Source organism: Artibeus jamaicensis, unplaced genomic scaffold, assembly GCF_021234435.1.
Source record: "Artibeus jamaicensis isolate MK-2021 breed Jamaican fruit bat unplaced genomic scaffold, CSHL_Jam_final scaffold_1964, whole genome shotgun sequence".
Taxonomy (NCBI): Eukaryota; Metazoa; Chordata; class Mammalia; order Chiroptera; family Phyllostomidae; genus Artibeus; species Artibeus jamaicensis.
The window spans coordinates 62,929,274-62,950,146 of NW_026522030.1; positions in this window are offsets into that span (position 1 = coordinate 62,929,274).

A 20,873-nucleotide genomic window follows, 5' to 3' on the forward strand; every position below is an offset into this window, starting at 1 on the left:
GTACTCAACAGAGTAAATGAGAACCAGTCTCTGAACTTGGATTTCATGGACAGTGTTTTGATTTTGGTTCTTTTCATAGTTTCTCAACTTCTAACCATTCAAATCTCAGTCCAAAGCGTAGGTGAGTGGGGGAGATACTGTACCTGAAGCTTCGCCATAGTTTGCCAAGAAGACAGATGCTCATCATAGCTGGTACAAAGCCATCACTGTTTTCCTAAAAAGACTCTTTAGTTTCTGTTAAGTCTCTTCCCTATTTCTTCTCAACCAAGGCTTTCTACATTTTATTTTTTATTGTTGTTCAGTTACAGCTGTCCCCATTTCCCCCCCATTTCTCTCCTCTGTTCCATCTAAACCCCACTCCCAAAGAGGATCTCCACCCCACTGTCCTTGTCTATGGGTCCTTTGTACAAGTTCCATGACTTGATGCTTCCCCTTCTTTCCCGTTACCCCTCCCCCACTCCTCTGGTCACTCTCTCTTTGTTTTTTATTTTCATGTCTCCGGTTCTTTTGTTTGCTTGTTTCTTTATTGATTAGATTCCACTTATAGGTGAAATCATATGGTATTTTTCACCACCTGGCTTATTTCACTGAGCATAATGTTCTCCAGTTCCATCCATGCTGTTGTGAAGAGTAGGAGCTCCTTCTCTCTTTCTGCTGCATGGCATTCCACTGTGTAAATGTACCACTGCTTTTTTATCCATTCATTTACTGATGGGCACTTAGCCTCCTTCCAGCACTTGGCTATTGTGTATAACACTGCCATGAACATATGGGTACACAGGTTCTTTTGAACTGGTCTTTAAGGCTTTCTACATTTTATAATTAAATAAAATGAAATACTGTCTGGGTTGGGTAAAAAAAGAAAAAGAAAAAGGAAAAGTATATGCAACCTGACATCTAAGGATATCTCTTGGGTTATAGCCACGTTTATTTAAAGCAGTGCTTTTCATTAGGGCATGCTTTTTTTTCAAATGCAATTTCATAATTTATTATTCATACAAAAATTTTGCTTGAGTGCCTACTGTGTGTCAGGAAGCACTCACTACTGTAATTAGTAAAACAGACGTTGTCCATATGCACAAAAATTAGTTGTGGGATAAATAATAAGTCAGGCAAACACTAAATAAAGAATTACCAAGAGTGCAAAAGGCCTGAAAGGAGTGAACAGGGCCTGGGGGAGGGGATCTGGCTTACAAACGGAGAGCAGGAAAGGAATCTGTGAGATACTCACATTGAAGGAGACTGAAAGGTTCAGAAGAGAACAGTCATGCAAAGAACAGGGAGACAGACGGTGCAGGGGGCAAATGAGTTCTTAGAGCTGGAAAATAAAAACATGAACTGGCACCAATTTACAGAACCACATGACTTTTGTCCAGTAATGTTCAGTAGTCCAAGTAAAGAACACAGGAGGCATATTTGAATGGACAAAGGACTGGGAATTGGCAGTCGGTGTCACTAAGAGTTTAGGAGATGGGGAATATGAACATGTTAACATTCTGCAAGAGAGCAGAGAGACCCTAACTTTACCTAAGCAGAACTTTTTCCTTTGCTCACAAAGATCTGAATGTGTCTGATCCATCAGGGACTCAGACACTCTCAGAAATCTTGAGCAGGTTTCACCCAAATCTAGAAGTGTCTGGAATAGAAGGGAGAGTTCCCATCACTTCTTACAAGACTGTCACCTCTATTTATCAACAAATGCAGCTTAAGGCAGCACTTTTTTCAGTACTTTTCTATAATTCCCCAACTCAGGAAATATGACAAAATGTGTGATAACTTGTTATGTCCCACGTATTATCTACCATTAACATAAATCAAGCTTTTGTGTTTGTAATTTGTATTTCAGCACTTAGAGGATACCTTGATAGTTATTTTAAGTAGATAAATCAAATCAAAATTTTCTTAATAAAATATTAGTAGTGTCATTAGACCTCTGATTTATTTAAAGATGTCTAACATTCCTGATCTCCATTTATTTCAAGTTTTAGGAAGAAAAATGGTTACCTGGAACATCCTGCTCTTATTTTTATCCCTTCCTTCAGGAGATTACATCTCAGCTTCAAACCATTTTTTAATAGTAAGATATGCAGTTTTTAACTGTGGATACTTAAAAAATAAACATGATCAAGATTAATTCATATACTCCCAGATATTCTCAAATAATGGATTAGTCTGCAAAGCACTTATGTATGATTCATGTCTGATATTCAAGCCTTTTTTATTTCAGCTTCATCCATATATACAGAAATTTACTCTTTTGTTTGCTTAGAAACCAGAACTGCATATGCAATAGAAGGAAGTGAATATGGATTACTAGGTAACATATACCAATTACTGATCTTACAAATTATTTATATTCACAGGGAATGACTAGGATATACCAGGATATAGCAAATTAAGATGGTAAAACAAAGAGAAAATGGTGTCCATGGATTACAGAAAGATCCCTTTCAAAAACAGAATGCCAGCAGATAAGAATTAAATAAATGAAAATTAAATAAAGTTGGCAAGAGGAAATTCTTGGTACTGAATAGAAATTGTGGTACTGCTTTCACTCTTATACACTTGCCTCTGACCTCATCAAGTTTTACACACTAAATAAAATTACACAAAAAGTTTTATGTCAATGTCAATCATACCTCAATATTAAGTGGCTTTAAAAAACAAACAAAACAATTAAATAATAGAATATACTCAAAGACAAGAAATCCAGATAAGCACACAGGGGAGAAATGAAGTTTTGTTCATACCAGGTCTTAAGTTAGAAACTGATCCTCCACTTTAGGTACTTCCTCATTCATATTTTCCATCTAAGAACATGAAAGGAAATTGATTTGTTGACCTTGGAAATGATTACCAACATTCTTCATTTACTACCTGCATAATTTTTGTCCTTTCTGCATTGGTGAACACATATAATTTAGATGCTGATACAAACACAGACAAAACAACATCATGGAGCTAGACACTGTTTTTACAATCTCAGAATGGCCAGCACAAGAATTCATAGTCTGACATCATTTTGGAAGAACTTAACATATTGACATCTTCAGTATTTGCCAAATAATAATAACAAGTAGCAATGTTGAACATCAAAATAACATTCATTGTGAAATGAGAAATAATCCATAATAGAAATGTTAAAAAAAATACAAAACAGAAATTGTAGTACATAAGGTCATTCCCACTCAGCATTGACTAAACATAATAAAGCATAGAATTAGGAGGAAAAATTTAACTGGGCTTAGCAACTAAGTAGCCAAGTGAGCTAGAAAAATTCAGGAGCTTCGGTTGCACCACGTACAAGGTAAGACTATTAAAACAGTACAATTTCTTAAGTCCTCTTTTCGCCATGAAGTTCTATGATTGATTCTAAGAGCCATGGTACTGTTGCCTTCCATGGAGTATGGGATCTTATATATTAATTTCCAACTTTTAAGTATGCTTAACTGACAAATTACTGGCTAGTCTAAAAGAAAAGCACACTATATTTTTTAGTCTAGGTCTTGCTACTCCTGAGAAATACTGAGCAATAGCATTGAAAGGGATCTTTAAAATTATTCATATAAATTCAAGCCAGAAGCAACATTCTCCTTTCAATTTCACTTCTATTCCTTACATGACTTGCTCTAAACCAAAAGTTGTTGGATGCTGTTCTCTCACACCACACACACATTACTCACTGTACACTACTCCTTGCACATACATTACCTATACTCTCTGCACACACATTATATAAACTGTCAAGAGTAGTAAGAATCATACAGTCAAAGAACGAATGCTGCAAACAGTGCAGTTTACCAGTAGCAACTTCAAAACTTCTAAATATTCTAAAGGTTAAATAAGAAGGAAGAGGAATTGCTTACTATCCACAAAGAGACTACCTGTAGACAATCAGGGGAAAAATAACAGGGTTCTCGGGCATACCTACCACATGGCAAAGCCATTTCTTAGAAAAAATTAAGAAGAAAAGTGGTTACTACTTAAGCTTAAACTGGGCAAAAATAGAGTTGTCGAAACTAGGTTTAAACAGGGATTTATAGTATAGAGAGTCATTGCTGAGTTTCTTTTTTTCTATTTTCAGATTTGCAGTTTCTCTGACTGACCTTCCAGTGAGGTGCCTGTACCCACAATGGTAATGAATAAAACAAATGAGCAACCAGCAGCTAAAAGAATGAGGAAAATCTCTGTATTTCTATAGCTCAAAGTCAAAATTCAAAGTTGCTATTTAATAGCCTATCCATAAGATAAAAGAGAGAAATTCAGAGACTTGAATTTTGTCCCCAAAGAAAAGCCATCCCATTAAATAAAGAACTTCACCACCCTCCTCCCTCTAGAGTAATTGTCAATAGCCCTTTCCTCCCATGTTCCAATGAACACAATAGGATAACTGCCTCTGGCATTCATTTGAAAAATGTACTAGCAGTTTGATCTAGCGTTTCAGTTGCAGGGATAATAGAGCAGGTTGTACTGGGACCTTATGCCTCCTTGTTTAGTAATGCTAGAGCTTTATCTATAAAGCTGTAATGGGTTGCGAAGATACAGTGGGTTGAAATAGCTAGGCAAACAAGGAGGTGGAAGATCTGATTCTACCTATGATCTGAAGAGGAATCCAAGTAGGCCTTGCAGTTTTCTGGGACCAGGGAAAAAGGAAAATTGCAGTGATCTCCCAATTCCTGGGACTTTGAGTATTATGTAGCCCTGAACAGAAGCCTCAAATATCCCATCTAGAATACAACGGGGGAGTGTGTTATAGGGAAATAAGAAGGTGCCTCACTCCCCTGCTCTAGCCATGGCTCCTTCACCATACCCAGAGATAAAGTATCATGAAACCAGACTCACTAGAACTTAGTGCTTTCTGATGGTTTTCCACACTAACAACCAAAAGAAGGGAAACCTCATTAAACTATACTAACAGAGTACAGAGTTCAACAAATGGGTAGGAGTCTCGGCCCTTCTTTGACCTGCTCAGGCATCAATCTGATAGTCATACCTGATCCACCTGAATTTCACCTGTGAACCATAACGTTCAATGTCTCGGGTTGAGGCATCCTTTTCAATTCTGAATTATGCCTCTTTGAAATCCAGGGTTTTGGGTCTCCAACTGCTTTCAAAATTATTTTGAGCAATTCCTGGTTTTCTACCAAGGTTGAAGGGGTTAGAAGGAAATTAGTTAATATTAACACAGTGTGGCATACACAGGAGGGCAGAAGAAGCTGGAATTGGCAGGGATCCAGTTATACACATGTGACATAAAGAGGCTGTTATCGGAGTAAACTGCCTGTGGGAGAGGCTTTCTAGCAGGACGAGCAAGAAAACAAGCTTATGATCTGGCAAATGTTTCTGTTTGAGTTCAATACGTTAAGTTTAACTCAAATTGAAAAGGACCCTATTTCAAAACATTTTTTTAAAAGATTTTATTTATTTATTTTTAGAGGGGAAGGGAAGGAGAGAGGGAGAGAAATATCAATGTATGGTTGTCCCCTGATGGGAACTGGCCTGCAGCCCAGGCATATGCCCTGACTGGGAATCGAACCGTGGTTTCTTGGTTCCCAGGCCCGCGCTCAATCCACTGAGCTATACCAGCCAGGGCTCAAAACATTCTTTTAAAGAATTGAGCCACAGCATTATTAAGGTCTCAACCTCTAACCAGTAAAAACAAACATAATAGATAGAAAAACAAGGTAAATAAATCTGAGGAAACCCCAACCCCAGAATGTTAAACATTCTACAGGACCTTCTGACATAGTTTCTCCCACAAGTTGGCGACATTCAAAAATGTGTGTGTGTGTGTGTGTGTGTGTGTGTGTGTGTGTGTGTGTGATCTAACAACCAATTGCAATGTGGGGATCATATTTGAATCCTGATTTGCACAAACCAAATGTGACTCATGATAATTAGGAAAATTTGAACATAGCCTAAGTATTAGGTGACAGTAGCAAAAAGTCCTTATCAGTTACAAGTCTATCCTTAAGTATTTACAAGTAAAATGAAAAGATACTTGAAATTTTCTGTAATGTTCTCAAGAAAAAAGTGGGGGAGTAGATGAAACAAAATGGGCAATATGTTGATTATTGAGAGAGCTGCGTGGTAGTTAGATGCAGGTGCCTTCCCGTCTCTTGTGAATATTTAAAAATTTCTATAATAATATAGGTTTCAAATGCCAATGCATTACCTTTAATCTAAAAAATACATAAATATCATTATTGTAACATAATTTATTGTAGAACAGGATGGAAATAATCTAAATGTTCTGAAGTAGAGATTAAAAAAACCTCTGATGAACTGATCTGATGAAAATCATGCAGCCATTAAAATAACAATATGGAAGAGCACAATGAAGAAAATGCTCACGGAATTATTATTTTTACAATAAGGACTTTGTCCACATTATGGTCATAACTCTTTAAAACAGCAGGTTATTATATCACAAATTATGGCAAAATCTCTTTTCTTTTTGATGGTATACTATTAATTCTGAAATTAATAAAAAGCTGACGTGAACGAAACAGCAACAAATTGACATGGACTTGCCTATGCTGAAGTGTAACATAATGCCAAAGAAATAACACTGTCTTTGGAGACAGACAAGGTGTGAGTTATTTAAACAATCAGAGAATCAGTTTCCTCACCTACCCTTCAGGGGTGCTGTAGGGATGGGAAGGTAAGTCAGTGCCTATCACAATATATGGCTCGTAGTAAACATTCAGTAAATCACACTTATTACTATTGCCATATAAAATATGGAAGAGTTCTAAAAAACAGGAAAAAGGGAGGTGAACTGACAATGAAGTTGACACAGACTTTAATGGTGATATGGTTTTTGCACTAAAAATGAAGATAATCAATGTAAATCAATTTAAAGCCTCAAAACGCAATGAGGCTTTAAAATCTCATCCAGGCCAGCTTGAGCTCAGGGCTAGTTGGAGAGGGACCGAAGACTGTATGTGGGGCTGTTGAATGACGCAAAGGTGGGCAGTATATAGGTGAGTAAGGTCTCCCTATGAGAGGAATGGGAGACCAATATAACCACTTGCTCTATTGCAACTATCCCTAAGCTTCAAGGCAAAACCTACAGTTTTAGATGGAGAAGGCAAAGGGTACGAAAGAAAGAAACTAAGACAAAGAACACAGAGGACCTCAAATCTGAGTAGGGCACAAGAAATGTTCAAGTGCCTTTCTTTATACGGTGGTAGAGAGATGAGGCTTCTGGTCAGTGACACACAATCCCGAATGGAGATTGTTAGGACAGATGACAGAGTTCAGTGCTGGATGACATGGAATTCATGTAAGATCATCTCATTCTTTCTCTCTGTCCTAGAGGATGAGAACAGGAGGTCTAGAAAGGGGAGGGCTGCAGGTGCTATCACAAAATTCTATGGCAAAGCCATGCTTGGAAGCCTGGCTAGTGAACCCTGAAACTTGCGCCATGTCACACCTCATTACGCTGTCCTTTAAGATGGGTTGTCCCATTACCATCACCTATTTCACCTGCTTCAAAGTCAACGGTTTCCCCCATATTTATCGAATATATGTAGCTCTCAAGTAAAACATAAGCACTCATCCTTTTCACTAATATTTTCCACAAAGCTTCCTACTAGTTTCAAATTACTTTGTTGCTATATATAACAAAAGAAGATGTTTGCTGGACAAATATTCCATCAGCACATACTATGTGCCAGGCATATAAAAATGAATGGCACAGGAAAACAGAAAGAAAAAGTAAACAAATGGAACTACACCAAACTTAAAAAGTTTTTGCACTCCATAGAAAGCCATCAGTAAAATAAAAAGACAACCTACTGAATGAGAGATGTTCACCAATGATACATCAGATAAGGGGTTAATATCTGAGGTAATTAAGGCACTCATACAACTTAACAAGAAAAAGACAACCAATCTGATTTAAAAAATGGGCAGAGGTCCTGAATAGACATTTCTCCAAAGAGGACATACAAATGACCAACAAACATATGAAAAGATGTTCAACATCACTAATCATCAGAGAAAGGCAAATTAAAACCACAATGAGATATCACTTCACACCTGTCAGAATGGCTATTCTCAATAAATCAACAAACAATTGCTGGCAAAGATGTGGAGAAAAAGAAACCCTTGTGTACTGTTGGTGGGAGTGCACACTTGTGCGGCCACTGTGGAAAGCAGTACACAGGGTCCTCGAAAAATTAAAAACAGAACTACCATATGACCTACATATCCCACTCTTGGGTATTCCAAAGAATTCAAAACATCAATTTGAAAAAATATATGCACCTTTATGTTCATTGTAGCATTATTTACAATAGCCAAGGTATAGAAGCAGCACAAGTGCTTCCTTCAATAAGTGCGGGTAAAAAAGCTGTGGTACATTTATACAGTGGAATACTACTCAGCCAGAACAAAATCTTGGTGAAAGATAAATACCATATGATCTCACCTTTAACAGGAACCTAAACAACAAAACAAACAAACAAGCAAAATATAACCAAAGACACTGAAATAGAGAACAGACTGACAGTGTCCAGAGGGGGAAGGGGAGGGAATTTCAGAGAAAGGGGGAAGGGTTTACAGAAACAAGTATAAAAGACACATGGACAAAAACTAGGGGGTGGGTGGAAATGGGAGGGAAGTGGGGAGGGCTGGGAAGGGAGTACAAGACAGAAAACTGTACTTGAACAACAATTAAAAATTTTTTTAATTTAATTTAAAAATTAAAAAAAGAACAAAATCTTACCTTTTGTGACTGCATGGATGGACCTAAAGCATATTATAGTAAGTGAAATAAGTCAGACAGAGAATGACAAATACCATATGCTTTCACTTATATGAGGAATCTAAAAAACAAAACAAATAAACAAAACAAAACAAACTCACAGAGAACATTTTGATGGTTGCTAGATAGGAGGTGGGGTTGGGGGATGAGTGAAAAAGGTGAAGGGATTAAGAAATACAAACCGGCCATCACAAAATAGTCACAGAGACATTCAAGTACAGCATAGGGAATAAAATCGATAATACTGTAATAACTATGTACGGTGTCAGATGCATACTCAACTTATCAGGGTAACCATTTTATAAGGCGTATAAATGCTTAATCACTATGCAGTACACCTGACAGTAATATAATATTGTATGTCAAGTGGAATTGAAATTTTTTTGAAATTAAAACAATGAATGGCACAAACCTTGTCATCAAGGAGCCAGCAATCCAGTAAAGAAGACAAGCATGCCTACGAATAAGCATAATCTTGCAAATATACTTTATAATGTTCACTGTGCTGTGGAATTAATGATAATAGAGCTCATCAGACAGAAGAGGAGGAAGAGAAAAAAACTGCACTGACAAGATGACGTCGGAATAAACTCTGACGGAAAACCTTTGGTCAGCAGGCAGGGGATAAGAAGGTGGTCACTTTTTAAAAAATATTTTATTTATTTACTTTTACAGAGAGGGAATGAGGAGGGAGAAGGAGAGGGAAAGAAATATCAAATGTGTGGCTGCCTCTCACACACACCTACTGGCCTCTTGCACGCCCCTACTGGGGACCTGGCCCACAACCCAGGAATATGCCCTGACTGGGAATCGAACCAGCAACCCTTTGGTTCACAGGCCTGTGCTCAATCCACTAAGCCACACCAGCCATGGCAAACAGTAGAAGTTGGTCACTTTTAATATGTACCTGGCACAACGGCTTAGTGAAGGGTCGTAAGGGGTGAAACTGTGAAAATTATCAGACAATACAGCAAGCATACATAGCAATGGGAGCTGGGTGGGGCTTGTGGAGAGAAAAGTCAACCAGGCAAAAATGGCAGCTGAGTTAAGACCCAAATGAAAACCAACCTACTTTAAATTGTAAGGGAATTATTTGAGAGACAGACAGAGAGAAGGAATGTTTCTTCTTTCTGGGCTCTAACTGCAATCAGGCAATTAAAAGTGAGTCACTACCAGCTGAACTATAGGAGGTCTCCAAGAACAAAACTACAGTGTTCCCTCACCTACCATGGGAGTTAAGTTCCAGAGACCCCCTCGATAGGTGAAAATCTACAGAGACATTATATTTATTTTATTATTTATATATATTTTAAGGCTTTATAAACCCTTCCCACACTCCTATAAACCTTTCCCACTCTCTTATTAACCTTTGTCACACTCTTATAAACACTTCATATGCTCTTAAACACTTTCTACACTCTTAAACCTATGTAATTTTAACAACATATAAAATTGTGTGTGGGTACTCATCAGTGAAATATACTACAGCTTGAATGATGAAAGTCATGAATTATGTAGCTGTGCAGTACTGATGGCGATAAAGGTGATGATGAGATGAATGTACTGCACAGCCAAGAAGAGCATCACAGCTCTTCTGAAGGCACCACTTCATTGGGGGCTTCATCAGGTGGTGCTGTATCTTCACCCTGGGCTGTAACTTCTATTTCCGCTAAAGGCATAGGTGTAACTGGTATCTTCATCCGAGTGATGAACATAGTTATGGAGGGTTGCTGGCACTACTTTTTATCCACAGAGGCAGCTTCTCCATGCAGAGAAAGCCTCTTGAGGCCAAAGCATCTGTGAAATTTGTCAAGCCAGCCCTTCCTGGCACTGAATGGGGTTGGTCTGGTGGGAGAAGCACTTGATGGTCCTGCTTCTGCATTGTCATCCCGTGTTGGTGTCCAGTGAGATATTCTCCTTCCTTCAGTCTTTTATCCACAGGGCCAATCCAGACTCCATCCTCACAATGGCCTTACTGTGGTAAGTGACCACCCTCTTTGCAGTCTCGTTAAAAGTCATTGTTGCCATAGACCTAATATTCTTCTCATTTTTCTTCATGAAGTGAACACTAGATTCACTGATCCCATAATGGCGACCTACAGCAGTGTAGCTTTTGCCTTCCTTTAACATGTGGAGAAGTTCCACCTTTTTTTTTTTTATGGTAAGCATATTCCTCTGGTGCTTGGGTTCACTGCCAGAAGCCTTGGAAGGTGCAGAACGTTTGGATGGCATTGTAGAGCTTGAAATAGATTGAAACCCTTAGGAAATTTTCACAAAAACACAACACTGCCGAGCAACTCTACGTGCAGCAATCAGACGTCGATGTGAAGTGGACAAAGAGAGACGCTGAAAGTATGAGCTCAGTGCGGAAGAGCAAACAGACCAATGCTACAGTCACTGAGCCAATCAGTGCCCAGGATACAGAAGACAGTGCTGTGGTTGGTCGCCTTGGATTCCATCAACAAATAGTATGCTGTGTACAATCTCACATTGGCAAACTTGCATTAGTGGCAGTGGCGAACTGCATTTCCATTGTGTGCAGTATGGTATTCATCCACTGATGAAATACATACTCTATTTTATTTTGATTTAATATTCTTTTAAAATGTTTGAATTAATACTTTTAATATTTTTATATTGCCTTAAATTTTTAGGCAAAAATAATTAAAATCATAAATATTATATAAATACCTATATACCACAAAATCCTGCAATATAGCGAAAACTCTGCAATACAGAATTAGATATATATATTTTTTGAAAACTGCGATATAGTGAAGCTGCAATAAGTGAACCGTGATATAGAAGGGACAACTGTAATGCTGTCCCTTCTCATACAGGATCTCATACAGATACTGGCAACTGCTACCAAACCTACATTTTGGGGCATTTGGCCAGCAGGGAGCATATAAATTCTGGCTTCCTGGCAAAAGATCCTTCCTTTCCCTTTTTTTCTGGAATCATACCTCCTGTCTTCCAGCTCCCTGCGCCCCCACCCTAAGTACTTCACATATGTTATTTAGTGTTTTTCTTTTCTTCTTTCTTTCTATCATTCAGTTTGATTCTTTCCAGTATTTCACAATATTCTGTACACTCATAACATTTTTACTAAGGGTAAATTTGGAGGTGATCAGAACAAGGAGACAGCCAGTGCTAGAGTCAGATTAAACCTATTTCTTCAAGTTCCCAGACATACATTCTTTGTAAAAGTTCCACTATTTTTCAGATGACAGAGCATTTGAGGATATACACTGACAAGAATATCTTAAAGATTTTCTTAAAATACATTGTAGGCATTAAGAATGGTAAATACTCAGAGTGTTTTTCTTTGGACAACAAAAATGCTTGTACAAAACACTTGTACAAAACGCTTTTGTACATCTGTTCAAAATCAATACATTTCCCGAAAGTGGGTGCTGACCCCACCAGGAGCGCAGGAAGCAGTGATGGAAGCTCTGGGAGGACTTAGCACTCCCGCCTGGCAGACTCTTTCAGGATGGCACAGCTACCCTGACCGCTGATTTGCATTCTGCTCTGCTGCATGCTTGCTGGTGCCTATTAAACTATTAAAATATTAATAGGGTCTTGATATCTGTCATTATTAATTTTAGAGAGTAATAAGGACATGCTGAACCATAGTACTGATAGATTTGTGGAATATGTTAATCCTAGCACTCATTATTCAACTAAGTTACTATTTTTTCAGATAGTTTTTCTCTACTAATCATTTGTGATATTTAACAATTTGTCATGTGCATCTCTGCACACTTGTCCTTTAGATCTGTATTTATATATGTATGTTATAATGTCTTTATAGTAACAGATTAAACAATTATTGTGCCTCATCACATAATGACAAAATATTCTGACAAATATCTAGAAATTTAGCTAAGAAATGAGTAGGTTATTAAACCTGGCATAAAATATGATGTTCTTGCTTTTGAAATGAGACAGCTGAAACAAAAAATTAAAGAATGGTGGAGGGGAATAAAGGGGGAATAGAACAACTGTAACAGCATAATCAATAAAAAAATAAAAAATAACAAAATAAAAAAATTTAAAAAAAAAAGAATGAACATGCATGAAAATCTAAATTTTTTTAATTCTAGAAGGTTAAAATATACTAAATTTAGCTTTGAGACATGCATTTAACAAAGGCACACTCAGATATTTCTCTTGGTTAGAGTATACAATTCAAAGAGTATTGAAAAGTAACTAATAAGTATTTATTTTTGTTGTTACCTAAAATATAAATTCTTTCTTAAGGTAATGATTGTTATCCTTTTTAATAGGTGAATACCATCATATACATTCTCCCCAGTCTCTTTATTTTCTTCAATTTTCACTATCACTTCTAAGAGATCAGTACTTTATCTGCACAAAATGGAATGGCGGTGTGGTGAAATGTGTAACTCGCAGTGTTTTAGAAAGTCTTATGCTTCACACCCAATTACATATAGCACAGTCTACCTCTAAATACGCAAGAAGAATCCATGCTCACACTATACTGAAGGTGATTGTGTTACTGCTTACTGACTGCATAGCCCAGCCCCCAGGAAGAGGGCACTGAGGAAAGGGAGAGGAATGCAGGTGCAGCCAGAGAATGACACGGCTGGTTGCATTATGACCATCACTGTTTATGAAATACCTCTTCCTGTGGCTCCTAGCAGAAGCAAAACCATTTTCAATTTGGAGGCTGAAATAGCCTGAGTTGTGCTTAGATAAAAGGCTGTCTCTATCACAAATCAGATGGTGATGCATCTTTTTTTTTTTTGAACATGGCCTGGACTCACAAAATGACAAGTGAAAATAACCGTAAGTTGCTTTGTTTATTCCTCCTGGGCCACAAGTAAAATGAAAAAAACAAAACAGAACAAAACAAAACACCCAAAAACCTCAACCAACTAATCCAAAAAGGAAAAAAGAAAAAAAAACTGTTTTGGGGGATGTGCTTTCAATTGTCAATATTGTACAGTTCAACTTTAATTGGATCATCCAGCTCTCTTCTCATGATCTTGAAAGAGCTCACCGTTTTTCAAAACCTGCCCACCTACCAAAAGCATTCAATGAAAGTCTATGAAAAGAAATTACTTTCAATGGGAGGCTTGAGAAACAGTGTTGTAACTAACCCAGGATTCTCCACAAACTCCTTCTTCTTTCTACTCCTGTCATTAGAAATCTTCTGCAATTTAGTTTTCTCTCCATCCTTGGTATTCATATAACTAGAAACTTTTGGGGTGAATAGAGCTCCCTTAGGGGTGAGTTCATCATTCTGAAATCAGAGATCAGCCCATGTTACTGCAAGGATAGAAAGTGTCATAGAAAGTACAAGAGGATGTTGACACCATAAACATTTTGAAAGTTACTTTCCATTTTCCATTTAATTCCTGACACAAATACTTTCTCTTGTGATCTCGTTTTCTAAAAGCCCGAGTGGGTGTGGCAGGGACGGGTGAGGGCAGGTGTGGGAGTGTTTGAGAAGAAAGGTGAAGGATGTGGCTCTGAAGGTTTCAGTGGGTTGACATTTGCTCCATTATGGACTGAACTATTATATACTAATTTTTTTAAAAATACACTCTTCTTGCCAGCCTTTTTGGCCAGACAGTAGTAGCTTTCTTTGTCTCAGCCAATAAATTACAATTGCTCATTAACTTGGCCACAGTAACACAGCTGGGTATGCTATGGGCTGAATTGTATCTTCCCAAATTCATATGGTGAAGCCCTAATCCCCAAAGTGATGGTATTTGGAGACAGGGACTCTGGGCAGTAAACAGGTTTAGATGAGGTCATGCTGGTGGGGGCTCATGGAACTAGTGTCATTATAAGAAGAGACTCCAGAGAGCTCACTCTTTCTCTCTCTGCAAAGAGGTCACCTGAGCCACATCAAAGTGCCCACTGTCAGTATGCCAGGAAGAGAGCTCTCCCTAGAACCCCACCATGCTGGTGCCTGGACCTCAAACTTTCAGTCTCCAGAATGATGAGAAATAAACTTCTGCTATGCAAGCCAGCCAGGCTATTGGGGTTTGTCATCACAGGCTGAGCTGACTAAACCAGGTGGAGAGAGAGACATTTTGGGAAGAGTCATTTCCATAAAAATAGAGTTGTTCTAAATGTATTGGTTAGTTATTTCATTTGCTTCATATTATATTCATGAAAGTTTCATTCAAATAGACACTGCTTGGCCAGTGTCCAGGGCTGCCACTCTTTGTACAGCAAACAAAAGCATAAGAACTGAGGAACAAGAGTGAATACAGTCCTCCTCAGAAGATGGAGCAGTCGATTCTATTCGCCATCCATGATGTCCTATGTCCATCCTACTTCACTTGTAGCAGACAAAAGCAAAGGCACCTCCTGACCCCAGTGGGAAGGAGCTAGGGTCCTGCCACTGTGGAGGCCATTGCTGGGGCAGACTGTGGGCTGGGCAGGAGGTTCAGCTACACAGCCCTTTCTTCCCTGGGCACTCCCCACACCTGCACGCGCACTCCCCAGGTCTTCATCCACTAAAGTGAAACGAATTAACTGCAGATATCACTGGCCTCCAACAAAGAGTACTTTAAAAGGAAAGGAAAACTGCTAAATTCCAGTACACAAACCAGGTTCATTCAGTTTTGACTTTTGCAAATCTGCAGCTTTCTATCTGACACCATAAGGTCCCGTTACATTAGGACTCCTGCAAAGCTGATGTATATATACACAGCTAGGTGTACCAGCCACCCATGGTCAAAGTGAAGATGCTCTGAGAGATGAATCAGTTTCTAATAAACTGTTTTCTCCTGCTTTAAAAAAATAAGAATAAAATGTCAATGCCATGCAGACAAAAACAGAGATGAAAATAAAAGCTCTGCTTATCCCTGCAAGCTTTATTATTATTTTTAAATAAAACTGGTTTGGATAACTTTGAGATAACTGCTGGGAGATGCAAGGTCTTACTTTTAGATGCATCATTTCTTTGTGTTCCCAATCTGGGCTCCTATGGAACATTGCCAGTGTTCGTGCAGGGGCACAATGCAGTCCTATAAGAGTTAAAATAAGAAACCCTACCTCTTTAATCTGCCAGAAAACACAGGAGAGGAGCAATCAACTCTGGGAAGAGTTGCTCTGAATGAGGTATGCCTGGCTGCTTTAGGCCATGCTGTTTGTCAGTCTTTCAAAATTCAAGTCATTACCAGATGCTGATCTACTATAATATTGTGATATTTTATCTGATTACACTTACCTGATTGTGCCTTATCTGCTATTTGCCTTTCCATTCTTCCATGTATATTAAATGCAGGTGCTTTTATTATTCTGAGAGCTAGAAAGTGTTGACTGCTCTGAATATAAATGGGAATATTATATCATTAACTTGCTCCGAAAGCAGGGCCATTCACTGTGTAAATCACATGCAAGGTGCCTAGTGGAGACACAATAAACCATAATGTCTTGAGAAAGAAAGCGATGAGGAATGAGCAAGGAGATAAAAATTTAAGGCATTGTTAAAGAAGGGTAATCTCCAAAATCCTATTTGGTTCTTTCAAACTAGCATTTGTTGATAACATAACCTTCGTATTAGAAACTTTTTTAAGCCCATAAAAAATAACTGGGGAGGAGGCATCATAACACAAAATGTTATCACTAATAGAATTGCACAGAAACACAACCACTAACATTCTATGGCTTGTCTAAGTTAGAAAAATGTTTTGAAAGTACGGGCCTAATCTCTAAAAGAAGTATACAGCTTTGGCAAATATAGTCTTATCCTACCTGGCCATACTGCTTAAACAAGGTGAACAAATGACCAAATGCTTTAAGCATTTCCAGATGTTAAAAGGTGAATAGTTTAGACTCTGGTTGCAAATTCCAAAGGAAGTCAGATGCAGTGAATTAAAGCAGTCCTGTGACTATGTGCCCAACAGTCCAGGGTCATACATTCTGCTTAGTTTCCACTATGTTGGCCCCACTAAAAGTTAATCCACAGTTATTTAAGTGGAAAGTTTCAGAAAATCCATTTTCAGAGCAAATGTTATGTGAGAGTGTAAATGAGCCACTGACTTCCATTGGCTAGAGTATCAGATGGCTTGTCCATTTATCGGTGTGTCTCATTCCTCTGCCCTTGGAGCAGGTGGAAGCTGGCCTTGTAAAGGAGCAAGTTACCCTCCCTCCCTGAAGCAGTGTGGCAGGCCACCTTCTGAATATCAGATCTGAATGTGTCAGGCTGCAGAGAACAAGTATGAGGACAACTGGGAACATGAGGAGTGATGCTTTTTCTCCTGAGTAATCAGGACGGACCTGGTCTTTGTTCTTACTCTTCTCCCAAATGCCACGTGTGGGCGCCCTGAGCAGGATGGTGCTGCTCCTCTCTCCTTGCTGTTCACCATTGCCCAGAAATGCAGCAAAAGGTCGATTTTCTTTTAACTGGACAAATGTATGTTTCAAACACCTCTTTTAAGTCAAGGTTGCTCTTTAATCAAAGAACCCTTTATTACTCCTAAGCCATATGCTTAAAAACAAAACATTAATATGGAAAATGTTTGAACCTTTCAATAATTCTATATTTGCACACATTTTTCTCAGGAAGGATGTAATAGGTCTTATAACATGATTAAACTTCATTTACTTCTTTATATGTAAAAGTATATTTTAACTGAGTTTTTTGCATTGTTTAGAAGATGTATTCTTGAAAAATGGTTAAAATTAGTGAAAAGGTAAAATAAACATACCAAATATAAAAGTATAAGGCTTTCAAAGGAGGGTATGGGAGAATTTGGTCATGACTTATGGGTAGCCAAGATTTGTTAGATCACAGAAAGCAATAACCATAAAAGAAAAAAATTGGCCTCATCAAAATTAAAAGCGTTTTCTCATTACAGACACCATTACAAAATGAATAGTCAAGCCATAGACCTGGAGAAAACATTGACAAAATATATATCTGATAAAGGACTCTAATCCAGGACATACAAAGAACTGTGACAATTCAACAACAGAGAGACAAATGATCCAATATAAAGTGGGCAAATATTTGAAGAGTCAGTGTAGTTCACAAATGACCAATAAGCACATGAAAAAATGCTCAATGCCATTGTCATCAAGGAAATGCAAATTAAAACCACAAGGAGACACTACTACACACTGACCAGAATGTCTACAGTTAGAGACTGACACCACCAATCAAAGGATGAATGACAGAGCCCTGGGGCAGTGTGGGTGATGGCAGAGTAAAACGACACAGCCATGCTGGGAAAGGTCAGGTAGTTTCTTTTAAATGAAAGATACACTGACCCCGTGGCCAACAGTTCCACATGTAGGTATTTATTCAATATAAATGAAAATACATTCACAAAAGACACATGACATTCATAGCTACTTTATTCATATAGCCCAAACCGAGAAAGAGTCCCAGAGCCCATCAATAGAACAGATAAATAAATGGTCATATTGCAACTAGCGAAACTAAAGAACAAATTGCTCGTACACAACAGAACATAAATTTCTCAAATATTACTCCGAGTAAAGAGAGCCTTACATGAAAGGGTGCATATTACATGATTTTATTTACATGATGCTAGAGTATGAAAAACTAATCTACAGTGAAAAAAATTCAGAGCAGTGGTTGCCTCTGGGGTTTGGGGGAGGGATTCACTGGGGAGGGGAATGAGAGAACTTCTGTACCACATCTTGATAGGTAATGAGTGTCCATGTATTTGCCAAAACTCAGTCAATACACTCGTAACAAAAATACTTTAAAAAAATACCTCAGTTTGTCCAAATGTAAAAAAGCTATAAGAAGCAGGGCAATGAGGCAAACAACTGCATAAAGACTGTTAAAAATGTGACATATTTTTTTAGAATCTGCTTTCAAACTTCTAACTATTCTGGCATGCTTACATCTGCCAAAAACTTGAGACGAGGGATGATGGTGCCTTGGAGACCAATTCCAGGCACTCCTGCCACCTCATCCCTCATCTGCATAAATGAATAAGGGGCTGCTTGGGTCATAGCTCACTTGAAAGTTCAAATAATATTCACTTGCTTTTAGATCATCTCATTCGTGTGCAGAGTAGTGAACCATGCAGATTCCAACCAGAGAGACAGGGGTTATTAGGCAACATACCTGTCAATCAGCTACAAGTCTGCAGTCCCTGCAGCACAGACACCAGAGAAACATGGCAAGAGCTGCAAATGTCTTTGGCTGCCAAGGTTATGCTTTTACACAAGTCAACTATGTGAAATAAATAAGTAAATTGGTATTTATGTATACATGGATATGTATATAAGTATAAATAACAAAGCCACTGCATAACCCAGCCTCATGAGTCTGCCCAAAATAAAACTAGACAAGTTTGTTTCATTGGCAAGTTTTTGCAGATCACTGATGAAATCTATACTTTCTCATCCTATGACACTAGGGTCAAATTCAACTCACTACACATTCAAGGCATATTTCCGTAGTAGCAAGTTAGAGTTTATAGAAGTGGAATAGGTATGTCTCCACTGAAATTAAAATGTGCCTCCTTACACCAGTTCACAGGTGCTCACCTGTTAGTCTGTAAAAAATTCTTGATCTTCTGGGACTCCCTGGAATCTGGAGGTCTGGATTGAAAACACATAGAACATTCTTAAAAGTCAAAAGAAGTTGAGTAGCTATTTGCTTATAGACTAACTCATCCATCTAGAGATTGATCTCTGTCAAATTCTCCACATTCTGTAACTTATTTATGAGGACAGCGGCATCATGATTCAGAGATTACCAACCAGTCCACACTGATAGGTAGGTATTTTTCTTGCTCACTCAGTGGCAGGATACATATATAATATATTCTTAGCAACTTTATCTCTTTCACTTAGAGTCAAAATAACTGCTGACTCAATAATTTTCCACAAAATCTATTCCTGGTTAAAAGGGAGTGACACCCTCTACAGAAAAGAAGTATTTCAATATTTCAGCATTTCCAAGAAGAACAGAGGTACCAACGAGAAGCAAAATAAGAAACTAGGTTCCATGACTGAGAAATTGTGTTTCAATATTTATATACCATTTTAAATTTGTTCCCAATGGAAAAATTAAAATAAATTAATTGCCCACATATCTATCAGATTAAAAAACAATTTTAAAAACAAATTTATTTTACTTTTATAGCTGCATATAGGAGTATCTGTCTTTGTATTAAGCATTATACACATAAATATTATTAACAGTTACTCATAGAAGTATACATTTATTCCCCAATAATTCTTCTTTGACACTTTACTAAGGGCCTAAAGTAACCATGATTTCAACTCTTTTAAAAAGCCACTATCTATAATACTAAGCAAAACAGCTGACAATACAGCATTTCATTGTAAATGAAGAAGTCCTTAAAGAGATTTAAAAATATTTGCCAGCAGTGCCAATGATCTCCCTTTGAGAAAATAGTTAAAAATGAAAAGAGCATCAATGAGCTTTTGTAAAAGCTTAAAGTGCACTGTATACACGTGTGTGACTGGAGTCCCTAAAGGGAAAAGGGGGCGATAATAAATACTCAAGGAAATGATTATGGAAAATGACTCAAATTTGATAAAAATCATACTTGAATTCAAAATACCAATGAACCTCCAAGCACAAGAAACATAAACTACACAAAGTCACATTTTAAGCAAATTGCTCAAAACCAGTAATAAAGTGTAAAAGCAGTCAGAGAAAGACATGTTCTGTACAGAGGAATAAGGAGATTTATTATTGGAAACGAAGGAAAACACAGCAAAGTAACATCTTTACAACAGTAAAAGAAAAAAAAGATAAGCAGTGGGAAGTGTTGGTAAGGAAATTGGGACCCAGATAAAGTGCTGGTAGAAATGCCAAGTGGGGCACTACTTTGGGAAAGTCTGTAAGTCCAACAAAAATTAAACATATGACCCAGCAATTTTACTCCCAAAGAAATGAGAGTGTGTGTCCACACAAAAACTGGTGTGTGAATGTTCATGGCAGCAAAATTCATGACAGCCAAGAAATGGAAATAACCCAATAGTCAACCAATGAATGGACAAAGAAAATATGATGTATCCATATAACGGAATATTATTTGGCCATGACAGGGAATGAAGTACTGACATAGGCTACAACAAGTATGAACCTTGAAAA